Genomic DNA, 16,206 nt, shown 5'->3' with positions numbered 1-16,206 from the left:
ATGGAAAGACTTGCACCCGGCGAACGGTCTACCCGACGGGAGGCCCTAGCCACACGACATTTACATTTCGTCTCTCGATTATGTCCCATTAGTGTTCGATGCGACTCATGTCGGACGATCTGAATGGCCAAACCATTCCTTCGAATTGGCCAGAATGTTCTTCAAACCAATCGCGAACAATCGTGGCCCGCTGATATGGCACATTGTCATCCATAAAAATTGCATCGTGATTTGGAAAATAAAGTCCACGAATAGCTGCAAATGGTCTCCAAGTAGCCGAATATAACCAGAACCCAGTATATTCTATGTAAACACGGCACACACCATTATGTAGCCTCGACCAGCTCAGACAGTGCCTTGTTCACAACCTGGGTCCATAGTTTTGTGGGGACAGTGACACTCTCGAACCCTACCATCAGCTCTAACCAACTGTACATGGGGGATCGTCTGACCAGGCTACGGTTTTTCAGTCGTCTGGTGTCCAACCGATATGGTCATGAGCCCAGGAGAGGCGCTGCAGGCGATGTCGTGCTGTTAGATTAGATTAGATTAGATTACATTACATTAGATTAATACTAGTTCCATGGATCATGAGTACGATATTTCGTAATGATGTGGAACGAGTCAAATTTTCCAATACATGACATAATTAAGTTAATTTAACAACATACTTAAGTTAATATAACAACTTTTTTATTTTTTTGTGATTTTCTTTCTTAATTTATATCTAAAAATTCCTCTAGGGAGTAGAAAGAGTTGTCATTCAGAAATTCTTTTAATTTCTTCTTAAATACTTGTTGGTTACCTGTCAGACTTTTGATACTATTTGGTAAGTGACCAAAGACTTTAGTGCCAGTATAATTCACCCCTTTCTGTGCCAAAGTTAGATTTAATCTTGAATAGTGAAGATCATCCTTTCTCCTAGTATTGTAGTTATGCACACTGCTATTACTTTTGAATTGGGTTCGGTTGTTAATAACAAATTTCATAAGAGAGTATATATACTGAGAAGCCACTGTGAATATCCCTAGATCCTTAAATAAATGTCTGCAGGATGATCTTGGGTGGACTCCAGCTATTATTCTGATTACACGCTTTTGTGCAATAAATATTTTATCCCTCAGTGATGAATTACCCCAAAATATGATGCCATATGAAAGCAATGAGTGAAAATAGGTGTAGTAAGATAATTTACTAAGATGTTTATCACCAAAATTTGCAATGACCCTTATTGCATAAGTAGCTGAACTCAAACGTTTCAGCAGATCATCAATGTGTTTCTTCCAATTTAATCGCTCATCAATGGACACACTTAAAAATTTGGAATATTCTACCTTAGCTATATGCTTCTGATTAAGGTCTATATTTATTAATGGTGTCATACCATTCACTGTACGGAACTGTATGTACTGTGTCTTATCAAAATTCAGTGAGAGTCCGTTTACAAGGAACCACTTAGTAATTTTCTGAAAGACAGTATTGACAATTTCATCAGTTAATTCTTGTTTGTCAGGTGTGATTACTATACTTGTATCATCAGCAAAGAGAACTAACTTTGCCTCTTCATGAATGTAGAATGGCAACTCATTAATATATATTAAGAACAACAAAGGACCCAAGACTGACCCTTGTGGAACCCCATTCTTGATAGTTCCCCAGTTTGAGGAATGTGCTGATCTTTGCATATTATGAGAACTGCTTAATTCAACTTTCTGCACTCTTCCAGATAAGTACGAATTAAACCATTTGTGCACTGTCCCACTCATGCCACAATACTTGAGCTTGTCTAGCAGAATTTCATGATTTACACAGTCAAAAGCCTTTGAGAGATCACAAAAAATCCCAATGGGTGGTGTTCGGTTATTCAGATCATTCAAAATTTGATTGGTGAAAGCATATATGGCATTTTCTGTTGAAAAACCTTTCTGGAAACCAAACTGACATAAAGGCACTCGCGTCAGTCGTCTGCTGCCATAGGCCATTAACGCCAAATTTCGCCTCACTCTCCTAACAGATACGTTCGTCGTACGTCCCACATTGATTTCTGCGGTTATTTCGCCCAGTCTTACTTGTCTGTTAGCACTGGCAACTCCACGCTAGCGGCGCTGCTCACGGTGGATAAGTGAAGACCGGCGGTCACTGCGTTGTCCTTGGTGAGAGGAAACGCTTGAAACGCGTGAAACATATCCTCAGAAAAATTAATGAATTACTGTGTTGATAAACCTCTACGTTATTTGATTTTCAAACAGCTGAGCAAAACTGAACGTACTCAGACATTACTCTGTTTACTTATTCTGATCAACACTAAACTGACACACAATATTTTTAGCGCAACGCAATATGACTTTCAATAATCTCTACAAATAAAATGGCCCTATCTAACAATAACCTATACCTTTCATGAGTCACTTGCCTCACAAAATTCTTCGTTACTCGAACTACTGCAATACAGCGGGCGCCACTACTGCCAGCTAAATAAAAGATTCTAACTACTGACTACTGGAGGCACTAACTACTTAAAGGCATAGTTAGCAAATGAAAGATTTTGATAGAGAACAAACAATGTATTTACCTTAATAGTGTTCAGATATATATATATATATATATATATATATATATATATATATATATATATATATATATATATATATCTCAGTTCATGATATCCAGTATTACAAATTTACTCTTTCTGGCGGACACACGTCCAGATCGTCCGCTCTTAAAATTCTGCCATCTCTCTCCCCACATCCACCACCACTGCTGGCAGCTCACCTCCAATTGCGCGACGCTACGCGCTGTTCACATCCAACTGCCCAACACTAGAATAGCGAATATTTCAACAATGCCAACCAGCCACATGCTTCACATATCACAGCCAGTGATTTTCATACAGAGCGCTATGTGGTGTTACCAACATAAAAACCTAAACAGCCTACTTACACGCGGTATTTTCGCCACACTCTTGACACAAGTGGACCTCGGAATATTGAATTCCCTGGCGATTTCCGAAATGGAATTCCCCTTTTGCCTAGCTCCAGCTCCAGCTACCATGTCGTCTTTTAATTCCCGTCGCGCGGTCATAATCGTTTCGGAAACGTTTTCACATAAATCACCTGACAAATGACATCTCCGTCAATGCCTTTTGTACCTCGTGTAGGCGATACCACCACCATCTGTATATGTGTATATCGCTATCCTCTGACTTTTGTCATCTCATTGTAAGTGTATCCAGTTTTTATTTATCGTATGATGATACAGAGCTTGGATCAAATACATAATTTTAAGAGTATACAGTGTAAGAAATGACGCTTACAAAGTGTATCCAGTGAAATGGGCTCTACTGAAACCGCTGAAATAAAATTAATATTGTTTGTGCAGCGATAGACTGCCTCCTCTAGTAGAAGACTTTGAAAGCACTATTATATTGAGAAATACAAAAGGGAAAAGAAGGTGAACGTGGAGTAGGGTCAGGGAGTTTATGTAAGACCCCAACAGACAGACAGAAGGGAGCGCGAACCTGAGGCTTTGTAAAAGGAGTCGTCCGTGATGCGTCTCCACTAATTGCCGTGCCACGCCTTCCATCTGCAGATGGGGTGACACCGCAGACGGATGACTGGATACGTGTCGCAGCTGTCGACTACACTGCTGGCGGGCGGGAAAAATTAAGATTTTTTATAATTTCTCGATAGCCGAAAATTGATTTGGAGACAGGGCGATGATCTAAACCTTGATTTAATCCACACATCAAAATACGGGGGTCACTCCATAAGAATGCACACTATTTTTTTTTAAATCCACCTTTTATTCTACATGTTTGAAAGTTTTATGGTGTGTAGATACATCCTTTAGGAACAATATTTTCATTTCTCCACACAATTTCCACCCCTCTCAACTGCCTTACGCCATCTTGGCTGGCTCTTAGCACTATGGGACTTAACTTCTGAGGTCATGAGTCCCCTAGAACTTAGAACTACTTAAACCTAACTAACCTAAGAACATCACACACATCCATGTCCGAGGCAGGATTCGAACCTGCGACCGTAGCGGTCGCGCGGGTCCAGACTGTAGCGCCTAAAACCGCTCGGCCACCCCGGGCCGGCGCTCTGCGGTTCAAATCCGATTGGTTCATGGATTTTGCTCACTCTTATAGCCAGCATCTCTGGAAACGTTTTGTGCAAAGTCACACCGAGAGTCACAACCCTTGTTAAACTGTATAGGTCAGTTCATAAATTACAGAAATGGGAGAACATGCCACCTCCAACACGATCAAAAATGGTTCAAATGACTCTGAGCACTATGGGACTTAACATCTATGGTCATCAGTCCCCTAGAACTTAGAACTACCGAAACCTAACTAACCTAAGGACATCACACGGTACCCAGTCATCACGAGGCAGAGAAAATCGCTGACCCCGCCGGGAATCGAACCCGGGAATCCAACACGAGCGTGCATGTTGAAACCGACCTTTGGGTCGAGGACAGTTTTACCTTTTCATCTCCTGTTTAAACATTTAGTTCATGTGGGGGTTCATAGACACATCACTTTGTGGATATCTCAGTACTGTATTTCCACCTATCTCTAATAAATACTAACTTAATGTTGTTGTTTCATCTGGCAGTTTCGGACGAGAGTTCATTTTCAAGAGGTAGTTCTACAAAAGTAGAAATTTGTCAAAGTTTTATAGGTTAGCTCTCAATCTAATACAGATACGGTAGGAAAGCAATGTTCCTGCTTCAGTGATGAAGTGAGCACTGCTGACCGCCACGCCATCCGGGCAGATGTGACGGTGTACACAGGGGCACAGATTCGGTTCCCTCTGAGAGGGTGCGTTAAGCGTCCTCCAATAACACGAGAGAACGTCGGCCACCTGTGAGAGCTATGCACTGTCCTGGTCGGTAAGTGCGTAGTGCTGCAACCGCTGGCGCCGAGCCCGGATGTAATTTCAGACGCCGCTCGCTCACTGTGTGTTGCTGAGGACGCGCCAGTGATTGAGGGGCGGCTGCAGGCAGAACGACGTGCGTGTCACGCGACAATGGCCACGTCGCGCCCAAGTGCGCCGGTGAGTCTGTCACCGCACGCAGCAGCTGTCGCAGGCAAACAAACGGGCTGTCGCTTTATTCCTGTAACGACGCAATACAAAGGAAACGACCGCGTCCGGTGCTCCACGGCAAGTGCCGTGGCGGAGCGCGAATTTTCAGGCAATGTCCGCGTGTATGGCGGACAAAGGCAATCAAACTGAACGGTAATGCGTTCTCCAGTCGAGCGATACAACGTCACCAGTTACGGCTCGCCAGCTTCCAGGCGCTGCAGGCTCACAAAGAGGCGCTGCCCTAAGGGTAGCATTCATCTCACGCCAGGTGAGGTGAACCCTACGTCATAATGACGTAACGCTACGTCATAGTGACGTAAATAACCTAAATCGACTAAATGAGTACGTATATGGATCTTTGCAGTTGTACCGATAACGTCAAAACTAAATGGAAATACATGTGTACAAACGAAGTGGCAGGGGTTGTGTGATATGCTCATCCCAGCTGAATTAATTGTTAAATGTAATCCCAACAATTTGCGATGTTATTGTGTATTTCATGAACACAATTAATGTCTGAGCGAAGGAGCCATAACGAAATCAAAAAAAAGCTTGTCATTCTTTTTAAATCCGATGAATCGTGCATAAATCGTGTGGACAGAAAAGTGACGTAATTAATTATTAAGCTGCAATCCAAAGAATGTGGGATTTATTGTGTGTTTCGTGAACGTAACGAGTATCTGAATGAAGGAATCATAACCATAACGAAAGTTAAAAAGTGTCTAGTCATGTTTTCAATCCGATTAATATTGAACAAATCATGTGGATAAAAACGTGAAATAGGAAGAAATTAAAGTGTTTCGTATTTTTATAAAATCCAATGAATTGTACATAATTCATGTGGGCAGAAACGTTAAACTGAGAAATTGAAGTGGTTCTGAAGATAATTCCGAATGTTGCTAGAAACATTAAAACATCAAGTTCCATTTAATTTTGCATTCGTTTTGTAAATCAACTAAGAAAGATAGTGAAATCTTTCAGACTATCTTCATGGATCTGCTCGAAAATTCTCTCATCTCCGTTAGAGCCCATGTTCAGAACGACGTACACGCTAGCAACACCGGACAATAGGGCAATGAAGCACGTAAACAAATAACAATGCAGATTCAAGACGCACACAACAGTCGATATATACAGAGTGCACACAACAGTCGATAGGACAATTCGTGAAACTCATGATGACGCGTGCTTAGGTCACTATGACGTAGGGCTCTCCTCACCTAGCGTGAGATGAATGCTACCCCTGCCCTAACACTGTGTACGGTGGACGGTGTGCGCCGAGTTTCACCCCAGCCAGCTCCTGACGAGAATGCTGCGCGGCGAGAACGACTAGCCACACGCTTTTCTGCCAGCCCGCGTGTCACTAGTTTCACTGCCATCGTCATTAAGCTACTTGTAGGTGGGATAAAGTAACATGTTCCTAGAGGCCTCTTGCAACACAAAGCGGTTCATTGTTAAAGACTCTAAGGCGAAGCCGCCCCAGATGGTATATTAAAAATATTTTTCAGTAATGCAATACAGAATTTATATTATCAAGAAATATTTCGAATATTTACAACACGGATTTAAATAATAGCCGTCAACTCTTTCAGAACTGTTTAATATCGATTGATACTCTTTTTCCCAAACCGGTAGTAGCTAGTTTTGAGGAAGCGCCTTGAAATACTGATTAACTCACGTAGGAGAGGTTTGGGGCGTGGCTTCTGTCGAGTACAGCTCTGAAGTCCTTCCAGAAGCTTCAACTAGCTGAGTGCTTAAGGGACTGATACCAACCTCCACATTATTTTCACGCTCCACTGCTTAAAAGGTAGGGAAAGCAACAAAGTGGCTGAAACTTCAGTCTATCCAGCCACATAAGTACCCCGTGAAGAACCGTATGTTGAGTCGCAGAGGCTACCTTGCAACCACTGGTAATTACTACTTGTACTGTTCCATTCGCTAATGGAATGAGCGGCAAATGACTGTTGATATACTTCCATACGAGCTCAGAGTTCTCTCATCTTGTCTTCACAGTCATTATGCGAGAATCCCTGTCTCTTTATGCGCCACTAACCCACGTTTAATATTAACGTTTTGATAGTGTAGAAGACAGTATTTTGTTCCTGGATTAAATTTATAAATGTCTCGCTAGAGCGCACTAGAATACGGTAACGTAAGTGTGACCACTTAGCGATATTTTGACGAACAATTAGACGAAATAAAGGCGCGATACATGTTTCCTTACTTTCAGATCCTAGCAAGGTCCTTGCTTGATATATTTACCACAATTTTTACTTAATTGAAGGATTAGTTAGTATTTAACGTCCCTTAGACAACGAGTTCATTAGAGAATAACTGAAGGAGATACTCGAGAATTCTTCCACATTGGTAACAGATTCGCAGCCTTTACCAATACGGAAGCGACGAGCCACATCTGCGCAAGATGACAGCATTTGGAATAGGTCTGGTAAAGCTTTGTTTGCATATTATAACTGATTTTCTTTTACTCATCATACCATGTCTACATGAACGATGAGAAGCACACAGAACGTTTCAGCATACCACACGAAATTCTTTCTTAAGGGGAAACGGAGGTGGTCAAATCCAAAAAATTAAGATTTTTTTTTTGCTGCCGAAAATTACTTGGAACATTCCTCTTTAATGTAAACTTTGAATTATTTTCTACTCGCCCTAGAAGTGGAGTTATTACCATTTTCCCCCACGCCTGCAGAGGAAATGGGCGGCCGCTGAATGCATCTAACACCCTCTCGTGACTTCCTGCCGAACTGCTTGGGATTTTCTCGGCCTGTTACGCATACAGCGCCTTATGTTACGCATACAGCGAGTGTGCAAAGGTTGGCTACATTGTTTTCTGTGACAAATGAAGCGCTAAGAGCGCGGAACATCGTCTCTTTGCTGTTTACCGTTTCGAATTAGTTCAGTGTTGCGCCTGTTGTTGGTAGTATTGTAAAGTGTGTGTAAAGTGTTGTTCTGGTTACGATGCCACGTTTTAGTAACCGTGTATATAAGAAGAGGAAGAACGTAGGGAAAAGAAAATTAACACTAATACCAAGTTGCGATACTACAATTACTGAAACAGTGCGTTCTTCTGCTAAGCAACACATAGCCGGCCATAACCCTGTGACATCTTCTAGCAAGAAGCTGACTGGTGGAAGTGACAGATTTCTTGAATATGTTAGTGACAGTGATGATATTAACGAAGTACTGAATACTGGATTATTATCTTCTGTGCTGAAAGAAAGTGTTCTGTGCAAAATGTATTCAAGTGTAGGAGTGGGACTAGAGATAACAAAGCACTTTGGTTTAGCTTGTGAGATGAAGATAATCTGTGCATGTTGCAAGTATCAAGTGACTTTCTACAATTCACATGCCAGTCTCTTTGGTGAAAATGGACGATCTAGAGTGTTTGACGTGAATGTTCGACTTGTGTATGGTCTTCGATCCATTGGAAAAGGGTCTGCTGCTGGTAAACTGTTTTGTGGTATTGTGAACTTGCCATCGCCTCCAAGCAAATTTGGGTACTACTGTGAACTGGAAGGTCCTCTGTTGAAGATGTGGCTTTGAAAACCATGAAGGAAGCAGTGGAGGAATCTGTAGAAATGAACGGTGGTTCTAGGGATTTGGTAATGGCATTAGATGGTTCCTGGCAAAAGAGGGGTCATAAATCCCTGAATGGGGTTGTAACTGCTATTTGAGGTGATAGTGCAAAAGTGATAGATGTTGCAATATTATCAAAACATTGTAGGTGCAAAAATAAAATCAAAGGAGAGCACAGTGGAACCTGTGAGGCAAATTTTAGTGGATCAAGTGGAGCAATGGAAGTGGATGGAGTGAAATAAATTTTTGAATGTTCAGTTCCCAGATACAGCGTTAGGTACAAATACTACCTTGGGGATGGTGACTTCAAAGGTTTCAAGACTATAGAGGAACTGAAACCATATGGAAATGAATTTGTAGTTGAAAAGTTGGAATGCATTGGGCAAAAGCGTATGGGTGCATGGCTTCGAAGGCTCAAACAAACTTTGGGTTCAAGTAAGCTCAGTGATGGAAAGACAATAGGAAGGAGAGGCAGGTTTACTGATGAGGTGATTGAACGTCTACAGAAATACTATGGGTATGCTGTAAGGCGAAATACTAGTAACGTTAGTGACATGCGAAAAGCAGTGTGGGCATTGTTCCTTCATACTGCCTCTTCCAATGAATACCCTCAACACAGCCTGTGCCCAAAAGATTCTCGGTGCAAATATAATGCAAAAAAGGACTATGATCACAAACATGGTTTGCCAGCAGCTGTGATAAATGCAATAAAACCAATTTTTCATGACTTAGCACAGCCAGAATTGTAACAAAAATGTCTACACGGAAAGACGCAGAATCCTAATGAGAGCATAAACAATTTGATTTGGAAAGTGATTCCTAAAAGGGTGTATGTAAGCATAAAAACAATGCACTTTGGCATTTATGATGCAATAGCAACATACAACCAAGGGAACAGTGTGAAGTTCTGAAGGCACTAGGATTTACAGCTAGGGTGAACACTGTACGAGCACTAAGAAATATTGACAGAGATAAGAGGAGCAGAAAGAAGAGAAAGGCATATGAAGTATGATGGAACAACAGGCCAGAAAAGAAGACAGAAGAGGAAGCTCTTGGAGGATGAAGAAGAAGACCCTGATAATCCATCCTATAGTGCAGGAATGTATTGAGAAACTTTGATAGCCATTTCCCATAAATGAGAATTTTTCGAATATAAGGAACATTTTCTCAAAATTCATTCAAGCTAGAGAGATGAAATTTTTATACAGCACTCCTAGTGGCCAAACTTACATTGTAACACAGCCATTTGGCAATATGTTCAGTAGTTTCATTTCAGTTTAATTATAAAGCAATTATTTGTAAAAAAATTTGGGTCATTAATAAAAAAATAATTGAAAGGAAACTAGAAAAGATACTCCAAAATCCCTCTGTCATAACTGCAATACTAAACCACTCTATATGTAAAAAAAATCAATTTTTTCTATTTGATAGTTTATTCATAAATGTTCCTCAAACTTTGTGATTTTAACATGGGCAGCATAGGCACCTCCGGCTCCCCTTAAGTGAAAGGTTCGCAGTGCCACATGTTGGCACTCATACATGCATGAACTCGCTGTCACACTGATTCCCAGACGCGTGGATGTATCTGTGGGGTATTGCGTATAGTTTCGCAGCCTTCTGCAATATGACTAGAAAGGCTCTGTGCCTCTTGTACCAGGGTTCTATTCATAAGTTTTCAAAGGCCACCATTGACCTAAGTCTAGCGGGTTTAGGCCGGTTTGAAAATACCAAGTTTAAAGAACCTATGCTCCTTAAGACGACGATCAGTTACTCCAAAAGTCCTCCTGTCGCAATTTCTTCCTGTACGAATATTGAGCGGCATTGTCATTACTGTATTCTAGTCCACACATCAAACGGACATATTCCAACTTCTTATTTCCTTGATCTTTCGGTACAATGTACCGGAAACGAAGTCCATGATGAGCACTAGGAAACAATGATGTGTTATCCAAGTCCGTAATGGTCACTTACACAGCTAATCCCACATGCACAGTAATGACATACAGTGATTAGCCAGAACATATGATCACTGCACACCCCAAAACTGAAAGCCGCCAGGCGGCACTGCGATCACGTGACACGTTAGGGAAACTTAGGGGGTTGGGGAATCGTTCAAGCGACGATACGGGCCGTAAATGGAGAAATCCGCTGACATAAGCGCCTTGACAATGGGCAGAGTGTTACGGCCCTGCGACTGCGAACAGGCATCAGAAACGGCGAAGTTGGTCAGCTGTTCGCATACTGCTGTCGCGAGCAGTGCAAATCGGCGTTTCTTGTTATACTTTAAAGGTGACACGAACTGAGGCTGTCGTACTTGGTATAAACAACCACCTCCTTCTGCCTGTACACCAATAAAGTCTTATGGTAACATGCACTGCTGAGAGTTTGTCGGATTAGAACGTACTCAAAAGGTATGTTAACTAAAATGGACCATTTGTGTTGTGTAACGTGGTGTTTTCTAAGTGTTCATGTAAATTTTGATTCTGTTATTTACTTGTATTTTAGCACTGAAGATGGCTTTTTACAGCTGAATTCTGGATATGCAAGTATAATAAAAAAACTAGTGGGATTGCGACTGATTGCCCTGTTCCTGTCCTTCCCTACACTCGCAGTGCACAACGGTTGGTGATTCGAACAGTTATTCTTTGACACAGTCAGCACATAGTCACAACATAGCCGGTTTCATTTGCTCACAGCAATCGTCTTCTGGGGTATTAACGGATTAATTCACTACTGTCGAAGTAGTATATGTGTAGTTTTCGATGTATAATCCGTATGCAGCAATGAGTCTTTAGCAGACCTGAGTTTTCATAAAATCCGTAAACGGTAACAAGATTTTAACAGACGTGAGCTTTGTCGTTTTGAGCATTTTTTAAATATTTTGCAGCTGCGACGGGCTAAAAATTAATGATTTTTATATCTTTTATAATATTTACTTCTTCTCGGCATAACTTCGCTTTTTGAAAAGGGAAATCGAAGTTCATGCCGAGTTTTGCCGACAGCCGTTATTAATTCACATTCTCCGCCACACACAACAAGATGATTTGCGGAATGTGTCTCTGACTGTAGGAAATTCTCCAGCACGCTCCGAGAGAGATGGCGCAGAGGTTTTGGGACCCTAGTCAAGGAAACAGAGTTCAAAACTCCTATCAGATATCTAGCTTTACTTATTCCGTGGTTTATCAAAGTCCTTCGTCAAAACTAATTTCCAGTTTCCTTCACCTCAGTTCGTACTCCGCACCAAAGACCTTGATGTCCACTTCTCGCAATACTCTAATCTTACTACTTTCATCTTTGGTGTTGTGACGCTGTGGCTCGGAGATCTAATCGGAACGATGTGGCAATCAGAATGAAGAGGGTCTGTTGTCATGTTCTCCTCAGCCCCGTTGCAGTGACAAAGAGGCGACAGGGAATGAGGTGGGTGGGTTTTCTCTTGGAAAGTTATCGCTGTGAAGTCTGAATCGCCTCTTCAGAATTAGAAATGATTGGCCAGCTTCGCTGTGATGTTTAGCTTCTGCCGCGTCTGCGCGCGTGGCAGACGTGTCAATCAAAGTAACGAATGTGTCGGGGAAGGCAAAGTGGATGTTATCGCGAATGCCCTGAGGAAGCACCTCGTGCTGTTTTGGCAGATTTGCCTTGCTACGCTTACGAAAGACTGGCGCCACGAACTTCAGGCGAAACACGACGCTTTGATGTTCCGCCTACGCCATATAATGTAACGGCATTCTTCATAATTTTAGAACACAGGCTCTGAGAAATATGCGATGATATATTACAGTGACGTAATACTTCCGATGAATATAGCTTGTCGAAGGCACAAAGATACTGGCAACAAGACATTCTAGTTGGAAAATAACCCTGTTTGTCCAAGTTTTGAATCCATCCGAATGACAACAGTGCGTGCTGATACACAGTAATAACTGCGTAGCACAAGACATTAGAACATATTTTGCACAAACTCTTACGTCTGCAGAATGCAGTTTTCTACACCTATGTACATTCTTCACGTGTTCCTGTACTGCGTGTTATGTAGAGCACACAGTCTACCGTCATCTCTTTCCCACTTCCTACTTCAATCGCACATGATGCTCTGGTCGAAAGATAGTCGGTATTTTCTGCATGAGTGCTAATTTCTGTAATTTTAGCATCTTGCTCGTTACGCAAAATGTATTCTATCTCATCAAAAGCGTCCGGACGCCTGTTAGTGGACGTTGATACACTACTGGCCATTAAAATTGCTACACCACGAAGATGACGTTCTACAGACGCGAAATTTAACCGACAGGAAGAAGATGCTGTGATATGCAAATGATTAGCTTTTCAGAGCATTCAAACAAAGTTGGCGCCGGTGCCGACACCTACAACGTGCTGACATGACGAAAGTTTCCAGCCGATTTCTCATACACAAACAGCAGTTGACCGGCGTTGCCTGGTGAAACGTTGTTGTGATGGCTCGTGTAAGGAGGAGAAAATGCGTACCATCACGTTTCCGACTTTGATAAAGGTTGGATTGTAGCCTATCCCGATTGTGGTTTATCGTATCACGACACTGCTGCTCGCGTTGGTCGAGATCCAATGACTGTTAGCAGAATATGGAATCGGTGAGTTCAGGAGGGTAATACTGAACGCCGTGCTGGATCCCAACGGCCTCGTATCACTAGCAGTCGAGATGACAGGCATCTTATCCGCATGGCTGTAACGTGTTTGGCGACATCGCGGCGAACGCACATTGGAAGTGTGTATTCGTCATCGCCATACTGGCGTATCACCCGGCGTGATGGTATGGGGTGCCATTGGTTACACGTCTCGGTCACCTCTTGTTCGCATTGACGGCACTTTGAACAGTGGACGTTACATTTCAGATGTGTTACGACCCGTGGCTCTACCCTTCATTCGACCCCTGCGAAACCCTACATTTCAGCAGGATAGTACACGACCGCATGTTGCAGGTCCTGTACGGGCTTTTCTGGATACAGAAAATGTTCGACTGCTGCCCTTGCCAGCACATTCTCCAGATCTCTCACCAATTGAAAACATCTGGTCAATGGTGACCGAGCAACTGGCTCGTCACAATACGCCAGTCACTGCTCTTGATGAACTGTGGTATCGTGTTGAAGCTGCATGGGCAGCTGTACTTGTACACACCATCCAAGCTCTGTTTGACTCAATGTCCAGGTGTATCAAGGGCGTTATTACGGCCAGAGGTGGTTGTTCTGGGTACTGATTTCTCAGGATCAGTTCATCCAAACTGCATGAAAATGTAATCACATGTCAGTTCTAGTATAATATATTTGTCCAATGAATACCCGTTTATAATCTGCATTTCTTCTTGGTGTAGCAATTTTAATGGCCAGTAGTGTAAGTCCTGTATCTACACTTCCTCTGTAGGGTGACATGAATTCTGCTTGGAACACTTCCAGTGAGGTGTTTGAGTATCTGCGGAGGAACGGCGGTCGAGTATTCCTAAAGAATCGAAGCCAGAGATGTTGGACGCTGAGGTCTGGAGCGAGGTCGACATTTTAACCACCCCAAAGGTGTTCCTTAGCGCTATGAAAGTTCCTCTCTTGGACCTTGACTAGGTGATCATTAGAATGTCTGTCGCCGTGAGACATCCACTTTTACTTACGAATGGCTCATACCACTGGTTTTAGGATTAGCTGTTTATATTGTAAGCACGGTGTCGTGTGCTTCTGAGTGTTCGAGGTCACACACTTCCCTTGTCGGTGTTGTGTGACTACCAATGGAAACAAGTTGTAACTATGCGGTGTGTGACTATTTAAAATGCACAGTGCAGCACAAAGTCCCGCTGACTGTGAAGTAAGGTGTTCTATTTTTTTAAAGCTCAAAATTTGAAACACGACTAAATTTAAAACCAAGTGAAGGATGTGTGTGATGCGTTTGAGCTTTGGTGCTGGCGTAGGATGCTACGCATGAAATGGAGCGAAACAACTGTGTCCATTATTGAACAACTCGATATCTCCAGACCCCTTTCGTTTTGAGTCACCGAAGGAATTCTCCAGTTCTTTGGCCGTATTGTGAGAAGAGATGGAGAAAACCTGGAGAAAATAATCTTGCAAGGAAAGGTCGAGGGCACGAGACTAAGAGGAAGAGCAGCGAGCAGATGGATGGATCAAATCAAGAAGATCTCCGATCTACCTCTTCAGCAGGCACTACGAGAAGCTGGCAACCATCCGGGATGGAGACGCTTAGTTCATGGGGTCACGACGCTCAGCAATGAGCACAACGACTTATGATGGCGATGAAAGGATGTGTATGCTGATACGGTAAATAACAAAATAAATGTGAGAACTTCATGTGAGAACGTAATGTGAAATATTCAAAAATCGACTAAGCAATATACACGAAGATATTCGACGGTGAAGTCCGCTACTCATCAGAACTGATTGGAAAAATGAAGTGAAGAATGAAATCGCGCGAGACACCTTTTCACGAAGCTCAGATTTCTTGGACGGGAAACGTTTCGGGAGGTGCCGAGGTGGAGAGTACAGCGCCCCGCTGGCTTAATGGACTGGCGGCAACCGACTGCGACTTGGAAATGGTAAAGCTCGCGGACTGATACTGCTAAGATCGAGGTGAACGTGTAGAAAAGAAAATTAAGCTTCAATTTTGTGAATCATATTTACTTTGTTAGTAAAATATATTTCTCGGATCTATTAAATTCAAATGCTCGTTACTTGCTGTGCTACTCTCCTGTGTTGTACGATTCTGCAAGAAAGTGATACCGTTGGGGTAGGGGCGGGGGAGGGGGGGGGGGGGCAGATCTTTAACTATGACGTCGGTTTCGCGTCTCTTTGTTTGTTCTCGAACGACCCGAGCATTTCTCCACTCACGTGGCCTGTTGGGGTACCAGTGACCTGCTAAGATTGGATGAGGAGTAATTCATCTATATACTCGATACAGAATCTAACGGTGATCCCTTGATATTTACTGTACTTTCATCTACCGAACAATTTAGGTTCTTTTTCAATGCCACGCTCAATTGTACCTTTCATTCTGTCACCGCACGACGGTTGAACATAGAAAAAGCTCAGTTCTTCGAGAACCGTTTTCGGTAGACAAGATTAAGAATTACTGCTTCATTTCATCAGCTTCCATTGGGATGCTATCATATTCAACGATCATGTGTTCAGATGCCTCGACCCACTGACAGTTTTACATAAGAGCAAATGTGTTTTAGTGTTTCAACCCACCAGCTGCTGAATTTTTGAAAGTTTCTCGCGCACCTTTGACTACCACCAGATCCCACATTTAAAGACAGTCGTGGTTGGGAAGTATTTTAACTTGAATGAGGAGGTTATGGACGTAGGTGAATATTGTGCAAATCTCCGGAATCAGTTCAGCGAAAGCTGCACAGAGTGCGCAGGTCTAACAGGAGACAACATCAGAAGTGTTTTTTTGACTTGGAAAGATAACTTCCCAATGCCAGGTCGAGAAATTTCTTCTTATCATCGCTCGACCGTCATAAGGAAATACTTAAGGCCTTGGACACATTTTTTAT

The 16,206-nt window shown here is 42.5% G+C and overlaps 1 long non-coding RNA gene across 1 annotated transcript in view; it reads left to right on the top strand.

Moving 5' to 3' along the window:
* LOC124789710 overlaps window positions 1-16,206 on the top strand; it is a 753,651-nt gene that overhangs the window by 667,496 nt on the left and 69,949 nt on the right. The window lies entirely within an intron of this gene.

This window comes from Schistocerca piceifrons, chromosome 3, assembly GCF_021461385.2.
Source record: "Schistocerca piceifrons isolate TAMUIC-IGC-003096 chromosome 3, iqSchPice1.1, whole genome shotgun sequence".
Lineage (NCBI taxonomy): Eukaryota > Metazoa > Arthropoda > Insecta > Orthoptera > Acrididae > Schistocerca > Schistocerca piceifrons.
This window is presented reverse-complemented; position numbering and strand designations above follow the sequence as displayed.